Consider the following 21,342-nt stretch of genomic DNA (forward strand, 5'->3'; position numbering starts at 1 on the left):
ATTTATGTTATATCTTGAAATTTCACACCTGGATGGATTGGATGCTTCTGGGCTTCTTTATACTGATATTCACTGGTTTGTAATTCTGAAGAGAAGAATAAATAATTCAGATGAGGCTAGGAGTTTTTGGTTTTGTTTTAAAATGTTGCAACAAAGTGATTTGAGCACTAGACCTATCTAGCGTAATTCCAAATGTTTTAAAAATAGAAAACTTATAAGATAATGTTATTGATGTTCTGTTTTGCCAAAGAAATGTTTCAATGGATTAGTAATACAGAGCTGCTTTGGGAAGATTTCTGCTGGCATTTTTGTTATCGAGTATGAATGCTAGGCTGCCAATGTTAGGCCCCCAGCCTGACCTACTGTAAAATTATTACAAATTTGCATTCTCTGTGTTCTAAAAATGCAGCAGCTTTCACTGTCTTCTGTTTTTACGTAACTTCTCCCTTTCCACACAACCAAATGCAGAAATCAGCTGGTTGCTTTGCTGACATGCATGCTGCTTTGTTTTTCAATTTCATCTGTAATAGCCTTTTCTTAGGTTGTGATCATATTCCATTGACATAATGATGTTACTCCTTATTCACACCAAAAAATCTAGTGAAGTCTCTGGACAGATTCCATAGTCTTCACAGTGAGATTATGGAAATGAATAAAATTATTCAGATTAATAGCTTTAATTTCTCAGCACTTGCAGGTTTCCTTGAAATAGAATATACGTTTACAGTACTACTTTAGGATGTATTGACTGTCCCTGTTTCATATATACCCCCTCTGGCTTCTTTATTAGCTGAAAATACGGCATGCATTCTGACTTCTATTGGGGCATGGGAATGGGAAGGAGGAAAACAAAACGCTCTTCAGGACTTCTAAACCTTCTTCAAGAGTATAATATTACTGTATCTTCAGGAGTACTGAAAGGATGCCTTTTCATGCCCATCCGAATACAAAACAAATACATTTAAATTACAAAGATTTGTTGTAAAACGTGCTTGTGAACACAATGCTGAAGCCCCTCATAGGGGAAGGAAGCTTCACTGTTGTCTCTCCTTGCATTTCTCTGTCCTGTTGCCTGCGTTTGGCACTGTTTCTGGGGATCAGCAGTAGGTGTTTAAATGAGAGAGTCTGTAGCATACTCAGAGGACCCAAAGTCATGAGGATGTTGACAGCTCTAAAACAGAACAGAATTTGTCTTAACTATTATTCTCACACGAATGGATTTTCTTACCAATGTTATCAAGTAAATTCTATAGTCACACTTATCTGTGCATAGAGGCCTAAACAGTCTGTAAATGGATTTTTTTTTTTTTATTTTGATTAGCGATTCTAGATTGAGAACCCCAGAGACAGAGCTTGCTTTAACGTTTAAACTGATGGGGGGGGGAAAAATCGAATAAAATCATAGAGCACATGTATGTTTTGTTTTGGTTTTCTTTCTTTTTTCGGCTATGTGATTTTCAGTTTTCATTTTGTGTGCCTACATTCTTCAGTCTAAGTTTTGGGACTGACAGCAAATGCCTGGCACGGTAGTGCTGCCTTGTTTTGCAGTTCAGTTTGCTGTCCCCTGAAAGGCTACCTTTTCTGATTTGGTCTACACCGTAGGGCTCGGTGGGTGCTTCTATCGCTGTATCTTCTGTCACCTGTGAAGACGATAGGTCCTTGATGGCGAAGAAACGCTTTCTGCTTGTAAGAATGACATCTTTTCTAGGCCAGAAGAGGCTTTCTAGTAGAAGCAGGTCTTCAGATCTGAGGATCAGACCTACTTTTGAAATTCTGGCCACTAGAGTGGATATGGTATTCTCCCTTGCCTGTCTCTTTTTGCCAGAGAAATACTGTCTGGCTTTCATCAGTTGCTTCTGTGGAAGCTGCTTTGCACTGCTAATATAGTGCAAGGCTAAGGGTTGTTAACACTTTTTGGCCACAGAAGCACATCCATATTAGAATTGTGCTGCTAACAGCAGGTAGCTGAAGGCCTTTTGACTCATAGGGTTGTAGGTTCAGGCAGGATTAGGTTTTATTATATTTATTAGGTTCTTATTATATTCTTTGCATACAAGTACAAATACAAAATATATTTTAAAAGGCAGCATAGATCTACTCTTGAGTAAAAAGGGGACACACGAGCAAGTTGCTATTGGCTAACAAGTTATCTCCTATTGAGGAAAGAGTGCCAAATTACTTTGATCTGCTCTTTTGTGTGTATGTGTGTGTTATGAGCTTGAAATATCTGCATAGATACACCTCTGTATTCCTATGAGTAGTAAGTTATAGGATGTCTACACAACCTTAGCCTTAATATGCAGTTCTGTCATCTTGGGATCCAACTTAGGCAATCAGTGGTAATCACAACTGTACCCATGCACAAAAGATAACAAATACACAGTTTCCCAGTTATGACAGGGACCAGAAGGGACTGGTTTGTTGTGGATGTTCTGATGAAAGGAACAACCTGTATTTCTGATAGAGCCAGCAATTAAAAAGTTGGTTTTGTCAGTAAATTGGACAAATTTGAATCTGGAAGTAGCAGAACACAAAGTGTGTAGCACAATAATGTTGCTAGAATTGTTTTCAGATTAATATCCACAAACCTGGATTTGGACCTCAAATTCACCAGTAATAATCTGGAATAGTTTAATCTTTAATTTATTTGATTCTCTCCAGACATGCTTTGCTGGAACTGAGTGCAGATTCAGCCAACGCACTCCAGGCTAAATCGTTCACCTGTTCATTCACCTATGCATGCATTCATCTACTCACCCGGTGACATAAATTTCCTATGAAGCCAAAAGACATGGGTACGTTTTGTAAAAACAGGGAATTCTTGAAATTAATAACTTTTGACAGCCATGACAAATAAGCAGCCATATCCATTACCAGTCCCCAGAGTTATCTAGTATCCTTTCTTTATAAAATTTCTTACAATAATTTAAAAAAAAGAAATCAATCTTCTTTACTCTTGTTATTTATTATTCATAGCATTAATAAGAGTTCACTACTTGGCTTTTGATTTAATTGGTGTCTTGGATACTTTAACACAGTAACAGGACTTGGTTTGTTTAGTTACTGTAGATGTTTTCATGCTTTTTTTCACTGTGTGTTTTCCAGTTTTATCATCTGGAAATATTATTAAAGATATTATATACCTTTTCTTTATCCAAATACGTGGTGCATCTGTTGACCTTCAGGGCATATTGCCTGGGCCATCTGGTTTTCAAGGGAAGTGGGGGTCGCCAAGGAATGGGGAAGGATTTAAGGCAGAAGGAGATATTAGGTTACTTATTTATTATTTGATTAAGGCTTTGTTTTGTCCAAGGATAAGACTGATTGGTACTTTGTTACAGTGTTTGACTTTTTGTAGTCCTTTTTTTCCCGTTTTTTTTTTTTTTTTTTTTTTTTTTTTTTTTTGTGGTGGTGGTGTTTTGAAGTGGTGCTGGGCTGGGGAAGCTCTGTATGCCTCTGCTTGTGTGTATCAAAATAAACAAAACAATGTCGCCCTACAGGGCTGTGAAGTGTTAACCGGTGCTGCTGTTTGTAGTCTGTTAGTGCCAGAATTAAATTGCATTGTTTCAGACACTGTTCCTAAGCTGTGTTCATCTCTCAGTGGGAGAAAATGTTAGTGGTCAGCGAGGAATTAGTAAGATGAGGGACCAACGTCATTCGAACCTGGGAAAATTCACATCTAGAATACGTTTGTGTTCTGGTAAAATGCCATTCCCCCAGCTTTTCAGAAAGAAAGGAATGTTTTCAGCCCTTGGTGTTTCCACTTTCAAATATGGCCACATATGACTGCCATTCAGTGGTTTTGATGCATAGTTTAACATTAAAGCCTTCACTTTATTTTCCTTTTCTCTTGTGCCATTAAGAAAACATTAGTTAGCAATATAGGGTATAAATTGTTAATTTTTCTTTTGTCAGTGTATGCCATATATAATGAAATACACTGCAGTGCATAAAAAGCTTCAATTTTCATATCCTAAAAGCTGTTACAATTCAGTTAACTGAAGTCTTACGCATGAACTGAAAATATGTCACACACTTTTTTAGAAGGAGAAAGAAAAAAATCTCTTAGGTAAATTTACAGGATAAAGTATTTGTTTCATCTGAAAATGAGAACCAGTTTTCATCCCAATGCTTCTCACTATGTAATCTCCCATTACTGACCCAATGCAAAACAAAATCTTCCCCCAGTCCAATGGCTTCTGCCCACATGCACATTTTCTGATAACCTGTAACGTACCAAGTGTCTGTCTTACAATTATGAGACTATTATAATCTTATCATATGCTCATGTATGTAATAATGTCCACAACACTAATTAAATATTCAATTTATTGTCAATCTTCTCAAGGGATTTATTTCTCTATCTTGGCCACTGTATTTTAGGAGGACATAAGCCAGATGAGTAATACATTTTTGTTACAAAAAAATCAGTACCTGCTGAGAGGAAAGAGTAGAAGAAACAATGCACTTTTCTAGTGCTTAATCAGTTCTGCCTGAATTTGGAGAAATACACAAATAGAGGGGAGGGAGAAAACCCTCAACTCTGTGAGGAAAGAAAAACTACGTAAACAGATTAGGAAAGTTTGGTTAATCGATTGTGATTTCTTGGGATATTTCATATTTAAGGGTTTTATGAGTCTGATGTGTCATTCCAATCTTGCTCCTATGCCTTTTCTTCAGTTTCTTTTAGATAAGATGTGAATTTGAGAGTGAGGCAAAAGAGTTTTTCGACGCGTGCTGCATATGTTGAAAGCTTGCTTTGATGTTTTCCTTGTAACCTAATAAAAGCGTTGCAGAGGTTTACCAAAATAAAACTCTGGCTGTGACTGGTCTTACTTTTACTTGTGTTGGAGGAGAAGCTTACTAATCTCGATTTTGTTAGCTATTGTGGAACAGCAGAGAAGAAAAAGTTAGCAAGCTATTGTCTTTGCCCTGAGATTTCCGATGTCTGTGATCAAAAGCCTTTCTCACAAAGCCACGCATGGGTTTGCAGAAATTCCACCCAAGGCTCGTAGCTGCTCGAGTTCGAAAACTTTCAAGACTGTACAGCTTTTCTTAGGAAAAGATGTTAAAACATAAAACATCTGTCAGAAGAGCTATTTGTTTAGAAAGCTTCTTGAAGCACACCTTGGAATTCCCTTCCTTGGTGGTGGGTTTGTGTGGTAAACATGAAATAACCTGGGTTCAGCATCTGAGGGGGATGGGGAAGAGCAAATGGGCTTTCAAAGGGTTTGATTGTGCCATAAAATGTGGTCTGAATACTCTTCATTATACTTACAGGTTTGGTTTTTTTTTTCCCCCAACATACAGTAAAAGCAGACATGATAAGAACATGAGCAAGCAAGGAATCATGTTGTGTTCAGGAAAGCATGCAACACAAAAAGTTAAACACATAAAATTTTATTTTACGAAACTGAAATTGGCTCTTATTCTGTGGATCAGATCCTCTTGTTCTTTATATTTTAATGTGCTGAATTCCTGTGTACTGCTTTTTTATTCATGCAAAAATGCTTACAGAATTGTGAATTAAATTATTTTCTGGCTCAGACATCAACGAGATTGTTAACTAAATTCCAAGTCTTTAGCCAAACCTTATCCTGGCTGCCTCTGTAATGTTAATGGAATTAAAACACGTGTGGTGGCAAAAAATTTTAACATGGAAAATCTTCATTACTTTAGTTAGCCATAACAGAGAAAGTCTGTTTGACTTTGAAGTCCAGAATGAATTAGTATGATGTGAATGTGGAATAACACACAGAGGGACTATGAAAGGCTTTAAGAAGGAAAAAAAAAAAGAGTTTGCATTTGAGATGGTGGAGTGATTCAGTGGTAAATTACCTTGAAATCTTAAGCATAAACTTTGTGATTGATAAGAGTTGCATTCAAGTGTTGTATAGACATTGGAACAGATTGCTCAGAAAAATTGTGGATGCCCTGTCATTGGAAGTGTTTGAGTCCAGGCTGGATAAGACTTTGAGCAACATGGTCTAGTGGAAGACATCTATCCCCATGGCAGGAGTGTAGATAATCTCTGAAGATCACTTCCAACCCAAACCATTCTGTGTTTCTGTAGTTCTGTAGAAAAACAAACATACTCACATAACTTTAGAGATTTTTCCAGATGGAGATCTGGAATAATGTATAGGTTAAAAGTAATGTTACTGAGGGTTACAAGTTTGTGTGACAAACAACATGACTGTGATGTTGACTAACAAAAGTATTAAGGTAGCAAAAAGGACTGCAGAGCAAGGAGGAAAAAGAGTATTACGTGTTCAAAATGATTCTGCATTGACAGCCAAAAGCTCTGGTCACATCAGAAATGGATGAGATTCTGGTCTTCAGTGGAGAATAGGCAAGTCTGGAGCACAGAGTATCTATTCATAAGTGATAATTAAAATAACTTGAATGAGATTCCCTTGTGAGTGGGAAATAAGGGATTCAAGAACAGAGCTCTGTGGCATCCCCAAATGAAGTGTAAAATACAATTAACTGCAAATAGGAAGATGTAAAACAAAGAGTAATTCCATATAATTTTAAGAAGAAATTTAAGAAATGAGCAGTTTCTTTGTCAATTGAAATCATGGTTACATGCAACAATCATGTTTTGTTTATAATTTTTTTTTAGAGTAGGATGGGACTTCAAAAATAGAAAAACCAAATGCACTAGAGAACTTGAGGAAATGCTAGAAGTTGGAGTAAAAAAACCTGCCATCTTCTGATACATGATTTACATCTGCAGTTAATGTTGATTGCAAGGGAGAAAAAAAATATTTTACTTTTATTGAGTTAAACAATACACTGAATTTAATTAAAACTCCATTAAACAGGAAGGAATATTGAGCAAACTGGGATATTTGCAAGAGAAGTTCCATTAAACCTCATAATGACAGTATGTAAAATAAACTGCATAAACATACATGGAAGCAGGTTAGTTTGGGTTTTCAGAGTGATGTTGTCTAACTCTTTTTGTTTGGGAGAAAAAAGGGGGAAAAAATGCGCGCGTGCGCACACACACACACACACACACACACGTATTTACGTGCATACATGAGAAAAAAAAGTAGAAAAATGCGTCAGGTATCAGAGCTGTCTGTCTACCTCTGAGCAATCCCTCAGCCAGGCTCCCGGCGCATGGCCCCTCTCCTCTGGGGCAGGGTCTCACCCATCAAGTGTCTCATGCTCCAGAAGTGCCCGTCTCCTGACTTTGAGAGGAGCCTCACTCAAACACGTCAAAAAGACATCAGCCTAACTATTGGTTTCTGCTGCATTTCACTAACCTGAATGATTCACTCCTTATTGTTCCTTAAATGCTTAGTTCAAATATAGCTGAGCTTTTATTAATTTTATCCATATTTTTAATGAGCTGTGCCTGCTGGCCCAGGTTTTTATTTGTCGTAATTGATGTCTGATCTGATGATCTTTGTGAAATTAAACTAAATTGCAATAGGGTACTTGCTAAGAGAGGAAAACTAAGGTAAGTTTTAAGGCAAAGAGAAGACACTGAAGTGAGAACTTGGGTTCACTGTCAAAGAGTTCCCAAAGCAAACAATATTGGAAGGGTAGTGAGTGAGGTCATTAGAGGCCTGGGAGGACCTGAATAGCTCTAGGCATGTTTATAACTAATTTTTGAAATACTACAAGTGTAGCTCACATTATAAATTACCATATGTTCATTAAATAACTGAAGAAGGAAAATCTGGGAAAAGTTTGTCCAGACATTTATAACTTTTTTTAAAGGGCAGTTGATTTTTTCCATATGATTTTCAGACTAAGAAACTATTTTCATCTCTTGAGACTGCTCATTGTTGTTGAGAGCTGCCGTAAAAGGAAAGAGCAAAGTTATCATTCAACCTTAAATGCAAACCATGAAAACACTAGGAATTTAAGCTGACTGTTGGTTGCTTGATACACCTTTTACTTTATAGCAGAGGTTTATAGCAAAGCTTCACTGAAAACTTAGTTTAGCTGTTTTTCCCAAAGTCCAAAGTGATGGTTGAGTGCCCGAACAGAGAGAGAATAATATGCGTTCTGCCTGCCAAACTGAAGAATTGCTGTTCAGTGCACGTTACGCAATTCATCCTCAGCATAAATAATGTACGATTTCTCTATTTCAAATTTCTTGTTGAACCATAATATAGACTTATACAAGAAAGGATAAGCTTTATATGAGGAGTATACATTGAAAGGGAATTAATAAAGTAAGAGCAAGAGTAGTTCACAGCAGAAAAAACTGGAATAGATACAGATTACTCTGCAGGGACTATTGTAAATGTCAAGTAGAGTTTGACAGCTGGTAGGTTGGAGACGTAATTAAAAAAAAAAATTCCATACATGTACAGACTGCCTTTTAGCGTGAAGAATTGGCACACAGCGAAATAAGAAGGTGAATGGCATATGGGGGATTAAGGCAGCTGAGTTCTAGTGAAAACTGGAGGCAAACAAATAGGCCTTCGAGACAAAGACAGCTATAGTGGTAGCACTGGTGGTGTGTATTTGTTGATTCATGGCAAACCAATCTACACTAATTAAAGGAAGATTTGTCTCATGCTGTTTTCCATTCCAGCCATAGCCTCTGTAATAAAGAAAAGAGGAAGGTGTCAGAGGAAAACTGTCTAGAGGAGGTGCAGAGATATCCCATTTAACAGACTCGTCTGTGTGGCAGTCATTTTGATGGAAGGGAGAAATAAGGTCTTTATATGCTGAGCTAAATTGTTCGACATTGTGGTCAGTTGGATTAAATTAAGGCACTTAGGGGAGATCGAGTTTTAAGCAAGAATGCATATTTCTCTCAAACATAGTTTTAAAAAATTACTTTGCATTTAGACACTTCCTGAAGTCGTCACAGAAAATCAAGTTTTGAAGGTGGCATACTTGGCCTATTTAAATATAATTTCTGTATACATTTATTTTTGGCTTCAGTTTAGAAATACAATGACACTTGGCTGTGACCCTACAGAAGGAGAGATTAGTTTAGTGATGTAAACTATTTTGGGAACTGAGCTGTGCATTTATTTTTGTAGCTTTGTCTTTTGACTCTGGCTTGAATTTCTCTGGATGCTTTCACTATAGCTGTACTTACCTCTTCCATTTTTTAAGACCTGCTTTTTAATCAGTGTTCTGCAAGTCTAGCAGTGTTTCCTGACACACTGCATCCACTCCAGATGATTGCTGCATCATGAGGAGATTCTGCTGAATCACAAGTCAATATGAATCTCTTAAGAATAAAACATTTGAATTTTTGCTAGAAATGGAACAGATTTTTGTTGAGATTTAATATGAAACGGTTCTAGAAGCCCTATTAAGTGCTATGCAAAATCAGAATCTGTTAAGTCCTATATTTATTATTTTCATTGATCTAATGAAAATAACATTCAGACAGTAAGTCATCAACTCAACTGTTAGAAGACTAACTATGTACCTGGACTTGGCCAAGTTAGTAAGCCCACATTTGGCAAGTGTTGCCTTTCCAGCGGATGAAGGGCTTTTCTTCATTCTGCTTATGAATTTAGTGAATCACTTAGGGAAGGTGAGAAAGATGAGAAATTGGTTGGGAGATTACTAGGCAGGAAAGCCCCTACTTTCTCCCAGTTAGTAATTTCATAAGAAAACCAAAGAGAGAGGCTGACGTGAATTGATTTTAAAATCTTGGAGGCCATGGGGACCAGAAATACTCAATTTTGCTAGTTATAGGTAATTCCCTTTTGCGTGTGTTGAATTGGTTCAAAATGCAGAACTATTTTATTAAATGCCATGCATGTTTTACATAAACATTTATTAACTGGTAGAACATTGTTTCAGGAGATCTTACTGTGTTTAAAAGATGAGGTTTTTTACAGTGTTATTTTCCATTTAAAAAAAATGATGACCCTTTATATAAGAAGGAGTTGTTCATTACTTTCTACCTAAATGGTGTTTAAATATAGTAAACGTGAGTTAGCACATGTTGTTCCTTAGGTATGTGTGCAACACAGCTTCACGGTAAGCAAACTGCAGTATCCAGGTGGTATAAAGGTTGTATTTCATTATATATTAATCAGTGTGTGCTAAGAAGTTATGAAAAAAAGTAAATAAAATATCAGTGTGTAAATGGTTATGCAGCACCAGAATCTTTTTGGCCAAGATCCACAAAACATGTAGGGTGTTGGCTAAAGTGAAGTGGGAGAGCTCTGGGAGGGGGAGATAACAGCAGCAAGGCACCATTTGCACCCCTTCAGGAGGAGTTTAGACTGCACACACAGCTAAAGCTCAGGGCACTTAGCGGGGACCATGGCATTTCTGGCCATGGCTGCCCCTTCTGCCTTTCCTCCCTTCATATACAGAGGTGTCCTGTTTGTCCTGCTGGTGCCTTCCCTGGCCAATCCAGCAGCATAGCTCTGGCACACCACCATTGCTTCTCTGGCTTGGGAACCAGAAACTGTCCAGCCTCCCTTAAGGCTAAGCAGTTCCAGGGAAGGGACTGAAGAAAATGAAAAAGCCCAGGTTGGTTTGAAATTGTTCTGCTCTTCTTTCTGTGATTCACGGGTGTGGACTGTGTGCTATATGGCATATGTTTTCTGGATCGTTTTGAGGGAGGTGCTAGCTGAAGCACACTTCTTACAGCTTAAGGCAAATCTTGGTGAAACAAAAAAATGGAAATGAGTTATGAATCAGACACAGAACACACAGGTTCTGTTCATGCCACCAGTAGGAATGGGGGAAAACACTGTTCTAGCTTCTTGCAAAACTAAATTTCAGCTAAATGCTTCAGAAAATATGTAATGAATAATCAGTTATATAGTGTGTTCCATTTTAAATGCTGCCTATTCTTCATTATTCAGAGCTGTTCGTTTTACACTGTGCATGGGTTAAAGTTGAATTGGCGTGTTTTATAAATATCAGGTCTTTAAACATGAAATATAAGAGGCCACCCAGAATAGAGGACTGTGAAGAGTAAATGGAGTCTTTCACCTCTCTTGTCAGTGGCTTATGGTGTCATCACTGTTAATTTATTTATTTAACCACCTGAAATTGTTGCTCTTTGACTTCTGAGTTCATTTGTAAGTTTTAAGTGTTTCTAAATTCAGTGCTGGAGTATTTCGTCAGAAGAAAAGAGGCGTTGAAGAGTCTTCAGAATTGTGTCTCTTTGTCTCTGGGTGGATCTGAGCATAAGCCTGATGGCAGGGCAGTGTAGCAAAAATTTGCACCCCTTCATCTGAGTCTTTTATTCATTGGGAGTCTCAGCGTAGGATTGCTCGTAATACCCTATTGATTCGTTGCAGGATGAGAAAAGGGTGAAAAAATACATAACTTGTGGCCAGTTTAGAGAGTTCAGGAAAATGCCTCAAATTATTGGAAACAGAAGTCTTTCTGAATATTTTGGACTGAGGAGAGTTCAGGTAGTTTTTGTTAAATGTTGTCTTTTCTTTATCTTTCCCTTTTGCAATCACATGGTGAAATTTCAGAAATGTTTTTTTTGCAGTCAAATTTTCCCTATAAACTGAATGCTTTAAATATGTTTGTGCTGAGAGTTTACCTTAATTTCTGCAACATGTGGAGATGAGGGATTTAGGAAAGAATGGAAGAAGTGATGGTTGGTTGCTGTTAGGGTGTAACAGATCTCTGAGGTTAATTTGGATTCCCTTGCACATCTGTGTGTGTGCATTGTATGTTCACCAGTCTGTGTGCACATTTGGTGGGATGCGTTGTAAAATACAGAAAACCAGTCTTTTACTCTAAAAAGGCGATCTCTTTCCCTCTTGCATTATCCATTCTGCCTTGTGCAACAGTTGCCTAAGCCTAATTCCCTTTTATGTGATATTGATTAACAGCCATACTGAGTCTAAGGCTGTCAGAAGGACTAAAGTGTATTTAATTATTCAGCTAGAATCAAGCAGAAAACAGTGCAGCAGCAGCTGTAACAGAAGACATTGGCACTTCATCTCCAAACTACAAGAATTCTTTCCCTGTAGTTTGAAGGATTTCATGGAAACCTGAGGACTGACTGCGTGGAAAATATAAGCAAGCAATAGGCTTGTCCTAAAGATCACTGCATACTTGGGGTATGTTCTTAGGCACAATGCCAAATGATTACACTCACATGAAAAGAACACCATTTTACCAGAGGCACAATATTCCTGAAGTTGAATTTTCAAACAGGAAGACATATACAAGAGCATTTCTCTGGTTAACTCTTTGATAGGTCTGTCACCTCTACAAACTTTACTTTTCGTAAAATCATAGAACCCCTTGGTTGGAAAAGACCTTTGAGATCCTCAAGTCCAACTGTACCTGTCCACTACTAAATCATATCCCTAAGCACTTCATCTACCCACTTTTTAAACACCTCCAGGGATGGTGACTCAACCACCTCCCTGGGCAGCCTGTGCCAGTGCTTGATAACCCTGTCAGTGATGAAGTTCTTCCTCGCGTCCAATCTAAACTTCCCCTGGCGCAGCTGGAGGCCATTCCCACTCATCCTATCACCTATCACTTGGGCAAAGAGACCAACACCCACTTCTCTACAACCTTCTTTCAGGTAGTTGTAGACAGTGATAAGGTCTCTCCTCAGCCTCCTCTTTTCTAGGCTGAACAATCCCAGTTCCCTCAGCCTCTCCTCGTAAGACTTGTTCTCCAGACCCTTCACCAACTTCGTTGCTCTTCTCTGGATACGGTCCAGAACCTCAATGGAGGTGCAGCCTCTCCAGTGCAGACTACAGGGAAGAGTCACTTCCCTGGTCCTGCTGGGCACACCATTTCTGGTATAGCCAGGATGGTATTGGCCAACACCTGGGCACACTGCTGGCTCATGTTCAGTCGGCTGTCAACCAACACGCCAACACCTTCCAGGCAGCTTTCCAGCCACTCTTCCCCAAGCCTGTAGCGCTGCACAGGGTTGTTGTGCCCCAAGTGCAGGAGTCTGCACTTGGCTTTGTTAAACCTTATCAGGTTGGCCTCAGCCCATCAATCCAGCCTGTTCAGATTCCTCCGTAGAGCCTCCCTACCCTCAAGCAGATTGACAGTTCCTCCCAGTTTAGTGTCACCTGCGGACTTACTAAGGGCACAGTCTATTCCTTTGTCCAGGTCATTGATAAAGTGATTGAACAGTGATACCTGCCGCAAATCTACCACAGGATTTTATTCTTTGCTCATAAATTCTTCTGCTAAAACATGCCATGGTGTGTCTCCATACCGGAACCATCAGGAGGTCCCAGAGCTGTAGGCTTCTTGGGACTGGGAGAGTACCTCTGTGTCCTTGTTCATATATCCTTCATTAGATACCTGCTTTTACCATGGTTAAAGAAGAGGTACCGGCTAACGTGGATATTTGATGTGATGTAGTAAGCCTGTTTTTATGGTCCTTTAATTTTAAATTTGTATTTTAAATAATTTTAAATATCGTGTATATTATGCAGAATTGTGTTTTGTGGAAAAAAAGTAAAAAAAATTTAAAATCCATGAAAAGACTTTTGTAAACTGGAACACAAACCCAATTCTTTCAGTATGAGACTGCAAGTCCGTTAAACTGTAAGAAACATCTTTATGGAATATAATTTATTAAATCAGAAAACAACAATAGTCTTGTTTGGATTTTTTTGTTAGCTTGTTTTGGTTCAGCATTAGAAGCAATAGTAGCTTGTCCCAAAGCTGTGTGTTTGTCTTTAACATCCGAGAGCTTGAATGTAATGTAATTCATTTACTAATGAACATGGAAAACACCAGTCTGCTGATGTTTGAAGGATTTTGGTTTTATTTACATATGTTTGTATTTAGTATTCAACTGGGGATGTTGTTTTTTTTTTTTTGCTGTGTTTCGGGGAAGTGAGGTAGAAGAGACAGGAACAGAAAATCCAGTACCTAATTCTCATTTTTTGAAATTATTCTTATCTTTGTCTTTAAAAATAGCCCTCCTTACAGATTTACACTCATTAGAGCGGAATGAAGACAATAGAACAAACAGGTGCTGCAATTTCTTGTAAAACTTTTTACTGTCCAGTATTTCCACATCACAAGTAAATCTTCACATCTTTTCAAGCCTCAGTCATATTTATTTTTTTGAGTTTTTAGAAATGTGGGTGGAAGGCAGCTCTCCCCAGAAGGTTTAAACCAGATCAGGCTGTGTAGTTACAAAGCAGAGCAGAGAGAGAGTGAGTTTATGGGAAAAATCAATTGTTGGTATGCTGAGTACAAATTAAAGCCAGCTTGTCGCACTATTTATTTAGGAGGTGAACTTTACTGTGACTGGTGAATAGATCACAAACCTAAATAATTCATTTTTTTTTACTCAGTAAAGCTGGAGCAATGAAGTAAACGATGTTCGGTAGCACAGCTGCATGTCTATGCATCGTCTCTTCAGAAGGAGATGAGGTAGCACTGTGAAAAAAATAAATTATTTTAAATTAGTTCTTTGTTGCTTCCACATCTAGACCTTAACTAATAGGTATGTGATCAGGATAGTACAGGCCAGTTGCTAAATCTCTGAAGTGGCTAATATCTGTGCTGTCTTTTGTTGCCCAGTTCTTTAATCTGCATGGATTCTTTAGATTAATACTGAACCTACAGTCCAGGGAGTAGTTGTCGTTTCACAAGCAACATCTGGTCACAGAACAATGTATTTAAACCTCCATATTTAATTTGTACTGGATAGGATTTTCAGAACAACGGTCAAAGGAAACTTTTCACAACAATATCATTTATTTAATGACAGTCACTAAATGCACAGAGGTACTTGGTCCTATGTATAAATTCCATATCGTGATAGGAATAAGTCTCCCAATGCTATGCATTTCAGTTTGATTATTATTGCATTTATGGAATGGTTAAGTTACTCAGCCTTTGGCCATGAGCTGCTGTAGCATGCCTCAGGTGGTAAGTAAATTGCCTACAAATGTGCTGCTTGTCGTGTCTTATTGCTTAATTTATTCTCTGGAATAAGTTTAGTCTCATAATAGGCAGGCACATCACGGAGCCAAAAAAAACCCCCAAACATTAGACAGGGACAAAATATTAGCCTTGTAAAGCCCTTCCCAACATTGAGTCACTTATCTTTCATAGAAGGCAATAAATATCAAAATAATGTATTTGGGTTTTTTTAAAGAATTTTGCAGAATCTTTGCATCTGTTAGCAGACTTCTAATGAAGGGCCCCTTCACTGGCCCCATGGTGGGTCTGCATTGCCATCTGATGATAGTATTTGAGCCCCCTTTTCACAGGGAAAGATAAGTGAAGTGCCTTGGTGGAGGGATGCCTGTACCTGAAAAAATCAACAGTTAATTAGAGTGTATTCATCACCTTTAATTGTAATGACAGTCTAGAGTTCATTTTTAGAGTCACAGAGTCAATACAATGTGATTTTATGCTGGTTTATTTTTAACCTGATATTTCTAAAAAAGTCACTAGTGCCTGTTTTAGAACCAAGGTGCTTTTTCCATCTGTAAACACCCTTCAGTTACATAGTTTTGAATAGCTCAGCAGCTCACAGAAAAATAAAGGGCAAACAAGAAGATCATTTAACTTCTGCATAAGGAACTTTCTTCTTCCAGAGAATACATTGCAACGCTCACAAGAGAGAAATCTCTCGGATATCAACCATAGTTTATGTTGCTAGAATCTGGTAATAGTATTACTTAATGAGAGATACCTTGATACATTGCTCTTCTTTCATTGCTTTTTATTACGTTGCAGTATGTCTTGCTAGTCTTTGTGCTTGACTTCAGGTTGCAGAATGAACTATTGTTTCAGATGGCACAAAATTATTTATTGGTTGGCGCTTTATTGGGATTGTATGCTATTATATCTTGCTTTATTCAGTAAAACCAAAATGTGTTTGTAGGTCTCTGTCTCTGGCAATTTCCATGGGTGATGGATTCAGTCTCACTAAACAGTTGATTTGATTCCTTTAATAATTTTTTTATGCTCGCAGTGGCAAAGTGTAGTACTTAGTATCTTTTGGTGCCCAAGCCTGGACTTCTAGAACATGCAGGCTAAACAAATAAGACAATCTGAAGGCCTTTGAAACCTAATAGAAGATCTCAAAATTTATTGATGAACTAGAACACATTAGAATTCCAAATTCATCATGCTTCGGAGTAGTCTTCATTTCATAGCATGAAACCTTGGATGAGTTTTTGTCTTGTAAAATGTGAGCCTGAACCCAAATGAGTTTGTTTCCAATTAAAATGTGGTGAATGTAGTGTAGTACTTTATTTGTTCCATTTGCAGTACTTTTTCACAAGTCCATCCTGTCTGCCTTTTGCACAAACAGCGTATTCAAGTTAGCTTGTTTGAGAATAAATGAAAAGGGTTTGTCACTTGCAATCCTTTTTTGTTCAGGATTTGCAGTGTGTTTAAGGAGATCCATTTGGTTTATGTGGAACGGTGGCTTTCATATGAAATGTTTTCCATATTGTGACCGTTAGCAACAACAGATAAATTTAATCATAGCACTCAAAGAATATGGCAAGCTTTACAGAATACTAATAAAGTGAATCATGAATTTTTAAGCTCTCAGAGGAGGCTCTAAAAAGGAAATTGATTAATCACTGTTATAACAAATATAACACCTTGAAATAGATTTTTACTTGGGTGAACAGCATAAAGTAGTGGTTTAGTATCAGTACTGGAATACAGTAGTCTCCGTAAAGGAGTTCTGACTCTATAACAGGTTTGCTATATGTCAGTCACTTTAGGATCACTTTGGATTTCTCTTATGTTCATCTTCCACCTAACTTGGTGCACGTGCATGTGCGTACACACTCAGCATGAATCTCTAACCTGAATTTGACAGGTTTTGTTAGTTCACTCATCTGAGGCAAGAAAATGAAACCTGCTTTAGCTGTTGAGTAAGGAAAATGGATGTTGTGACATTTCTCCAGACCTTCCCACAGTTTTCTTTCTACGTAGAGAGAGAAAGTAGTGTTCCCACACTTTGATGTGAAAGGGTTTTAGAGTATTACAGTAATAACAACCATGGCATATGCCTCCAGAAACCTTGAAGCTACAGCCAGTGGGTCCAGAAACATAAGCATGGGTTTGCAGTACAGCAGCTGACATAAAAGCTACTCCATCACACAAGCAAATCCCAAACCATCTTGCTGTAGAAAACTGGTAATGTATTCATTTTTGCACATTTTCTTCCTTTTTTTCTTACACTTTCTCTCTGCAAAAAAAAATATGATATAGGGAAAACGTTAGCAAAGCAATTGGTAATTCTTTATGAAAAATTGCCTAGAAGCAGTGGTATGAACAAGCCACATGCTTACTAGAGCTGCAGTATTAAAAAACATTGCCTATGAGCATAATATTCAGGGCTCCAAAACAGGTTAGCATAATAAGTGGCAATAAACATATTTAAAGAAGTAAAATGTAAAATAAATGTTGTGGCATCTTAGTCAAAATTAGATTTTGCAGAGTATAGTGAAGTAGAATTGTGAACTCTGAGAGATTGGTTCCATTTGCTGTCAGTGTTCAGCTCTCATGCACTGGATTTTCTGGCCTGGAAGAAAATTATGAGTTCTTTAGAATAATCCAGCTTTTCATTTTATTTTGCAGCCTTGTCTAAGCAGATGAATCTGATAATTCCTTAAATGGGAAATTTGCCAGCTGAGAGAAACCTAGAGGGCAACAAATGGACAGCGATGACAGAATGTCTTGAATGCTGAGAATATTGTTTTGATTCCAGACCGTGTAAAAATATATTTGTCTAGTGGAAGGTAAAATGTTACACAGACAGATAACACAGGAGATTTCCTAGGCATTACACGCGTGCATGCACACACACACAAACGCAAACACAGTATTTGTATTGTTTTTCCATAGGCTTAACCCAGATAAATTAAATTGCAAAAGCTAATGCTTAAAAAAAAAAGAAAAGGAAGAAAGAGAAGAGCAGGACACAAAGCAGTGAAATCAAAGCAACTCTGCCGTAAGGCTGCACTGATTTCCTTATCTCATCCTGCTGTTTCTAGGTATTGCAAAACATATGGCTCACCTTTAGGGGCAGCCCCCAAACAGTGGGAGATGTTGCATCCTGTCAGTGCTGCAGTAACTGGAGGCGCAATAATAAGGTGAATTGAGGACGCGTGGATGACTGTGTTTAAGCTCATTGCTGGTTTGCTGAGATGGTGTTTGGGTAGTTGGGTGTTTGCTTTGAGTACGTTTTTTAGCTACCATATTGATGCGCCTTGACTTCCATAAATGTCTGAACATGGGTACTGCTGGAGAGGTAATTGTTTTGAGGAAACTTGGCAGCCTGAGGATTTTTGATACTGGGAAAAGAAAAGAAAGGAACAAAACCTAAGGACAAGGGCAGATCTCTGACTCTCCCACCATTTTATTCTGGCAGCAGCTGAATTGGCTGAATAGGCTCCTGTCCCCCACTGTTCACAACTGTTCAGTTCTGCTCCCAGGAGATTTAATTGATCGTGTAGTCACTCCCTAACTTGATCTGTTCACTATAATCTAAGTTGGTTTAAACACTTTTTAGCATCAACTCTCTGAACTCTTTCCATCAAGATCTTTTTGACATAAGCAGTAATTCCACAGATACTGAGAGGCAGCAATGTTCGGCAGGAATGTAAGGAAAGAGTGATTAAGAGAAGCAAGGGAAGAAGGCTACACCAGTGAGGCTTTGCTCAGAACAAGAAGCATGACTGCAGCCCGAAATTGCAGACTACAGTGGATAGAATGGGGAACGTGGCTAGGTTAACTGCTACCCTGATGAAATTTAACTTTTTAATACCTGTCCTCCAAAATTTCTAAGCAGATCTTCTAAGCCTCTTAGCCTATGCCTCAGAATTTTCCTAAATAATTTCAAAGGCTGGGGCAAAAAATGACTAACACCTTGCATCTCACTAAAACACTTCGATGTAAACAAAATCTGTAAAGTGAGATGCAAAAAGACTCTTAATGATTCTTTTTGTTGCTGCTATCTTTGTATCTGCTATCTGTAATTTTTCTTTTCACTTCAATGAATCATTTGCTATTAAGTCCTTCTTTTCCTGCTAATGTAATACAAGAAAACCACTCACTGTAATGAAGACCAAATATCCATACAACCAAGCTTTAGGCATCAGCATCCATATACTTAAACTGGAATCAAAGCTAAGTGACGTGAACCCCCTGACATGTTGCATCATGAAATAAAAACATTCTGTTTCATTTAATACAGCATAATGCTAGCAGATATCTTTCTGTGTGAATACCTGTTCTCACTTTTCATGTTTATCTCATTTTGAAGAAGGAGAGTTTAGTTTCTGAAATGAAAAGACTGGCATGGTTTCCAGAACTGTAGCCTGCTTCCCTTTTGTTTTGAAGTCAGTGATAATTGCACTTCTCAGACCCTGGGAAAAATGACCTTTTAATGCTCAACAAAAGTAATACCACATACTGGCTGGGTGAACTTCAGTGCTATAAGATGTATGTGGAGGTGCAGTGTTATGTTAGGATGTACGCGTATATGTAGAAAATAACTGTCTGCATTTAATTCAGATTATTATCCTGATCTCTGTGGCTTTCAGATATTCTTAATTTCTCACTTTAGCATTGAAAAAACCCAGATCTACTATTTATTGAACAGAGCTGGAAGAATTTAAAAATAAAGTTGGTGTACAGATCAGCATTAAACACTGCAAGAAACTTCATGGTGCTGGAAGTAGTGAGAAGCATTTTCTTCTTTCCATTCTTAAGCTCTTTAGTACTTGCAGTCTTTCAAGAAATTCTATTTGGAGCAACAGAATCAGGACCTTTGGGCTTTCATGCTGCAGTAGCGAGACCAAGGAAGCTTCAGTAAAAAAGGAAAGTGACTTTGCAGTTTTCAAGATTTCAGAAGTCCGTCTCTTACCTCAACAAGTTTAACTAATTAGTTGAATTTTCAAGCTTTGGTGTGGTTTTGTCTTCGGTTTTTTTTTTTTTAAGTTACATTTGACACTTCAACATTTTTCATAATGGCTTTGGAACATGCTTTATAAACTTTACTATGTCTGAATATACCACGAGACACAGAATATAAATCATGTATCGGCTAAGTCATTTAGATAACCATGTACTAGTACTAAGGTCTGCTACTGTTCCTGTGTGTCCCTTCGATAAAGTACAGACCGAGAGTCATTAAAAATCTGTGAGTTTTATTAGCAAAAGTACTTTTTAAAGTAGATGGAAAAATGAAATGAAACAAACCAAAGATCATTAGATTATACTGTTTATGGTATCAGAATAGCATTAAAGCATAGAACATCACATGTATTGAGATAGAATATCTTACTGAAACTCATTAAAGACATCCCAATGTCAATATGCAAAAAAACTTTTCTTGTATATGCTAGTGAAAAGGTGAATTTAGTCTCAATGTAGAGGTATAGATACTCATATAAGTCATAGGAGATGAGATAGCCACTATCAGGTTAATCAGATTAACCAATCAAATAGAATGAAATGCAGGTAAGTTATTTCCTGTAACATGCAGACGATAATTTTGAAGTATTGTATTCTGGAATTTCACTTCTACTGCTGACTGTTGCAATATTTTATTAAAATACGTTCAAATGTGGTGAAATACCTAGGTTAATGGCTAGTTCAAAGGACAGGTTTCCTCAGATAAGAAACTGCCAGACCAGTGCTTTTCACCATAGTCTGTGTGACATTTCTTGGAGGGTTTTTTTTTTTTTCTGTCTGTCTGTCTTGAAATGCTCAGGTTTTTCACAGCCCTTTTTGGTGCAGATAAATTCATGTTTCTGCTCTTTTGTTTGTTCAGTGTGTTTCTCCAGCCAATATTCTCAGCTGTATTTTTGGTGTCCAGACAGTATGACCTATTACTGTATGCCATGCATTTTAATTGGGGGAGGATTATAATTCACATAGTTAATCTGTAATTTAGTTCAATACAAATAGTTTTTATACCTATAGCTCTACAAGTGATTTAGGTGAAAGGAAAAGATAATGTCGGAAGATAACCTGCAGTATAACAAAAACATTCTGTGTCTTTAGTCACCGTCTCTTTGGTATCGTTGCTTAACCAGCATAAAGTTTGTATGATCAGAAAGAACATCTCATGTTTGATATCTTTAAGGCCTTGAATCAGTCTGAATTCAATATGCAAGTTTGTGCCTTACATTTCTTAGTAAATGCCTTATTTTCTATGTAAATAGGACAACAAACATATGTAATTTTAATGTGGAGAGATTATTATTATAGGATCATAAGATAATTCAGAAAGTCTCTAGTGCAACAGTGACTCAAAGCAGAGCCAGCTCTGGCTGTTCTGGGTTTGGTCCAGTCAGGAGTCCAAAGATGGACATTGTGCAGAGGTTGACTTGCGAGGTAATTCAGTATCTTTGTAATGCTGAATATAGTAGTTACAGCATAGAGAAG

General features: G+C 37.7%; 1 protein-coding gene across 5 annotated transcripts in view; it reads left to right on the plus strand.

Moving 5' to 3' along the window:
- Window positions 1-21,342, plus strand: part of TBL1X (transducin beta like 1 X-linked) — a 196,404-nt gene that overhangs the window by 74,324 nt on the left and 100,738 nt on the right. Inside the window, exon 1 of one of the 5 annotated variants that reach the window (XM_054078633.1) lies at window positions 10,257-10,479. The exons of the other annotated variants lie outside the window; for them this stretch is intronic. The gene's annotated coding sequence lies outside the window, so the exon portion shown is untranslated. Of the gene's footprint in view, window positions 1-10,256; window positions 10,480-21,342 lie in introns of those variants that run through there. 5 annotated transcript variants of the gene reach the window in all.

This window comes from Cuculus canorus, chromosome 1, assembly GCF_017976375.1.
Source record: "Cuculus canorus isolate bCucCan1 chromosome 1, bCucCan1.pri, whole genome shotgun sequence".
NCBI classification, from domain to species: Eukaryota; Metazoa; Chordata; class Aves; order Cuculiformes; family Cuculidae; genus Cuculus; species Cuculus canorus.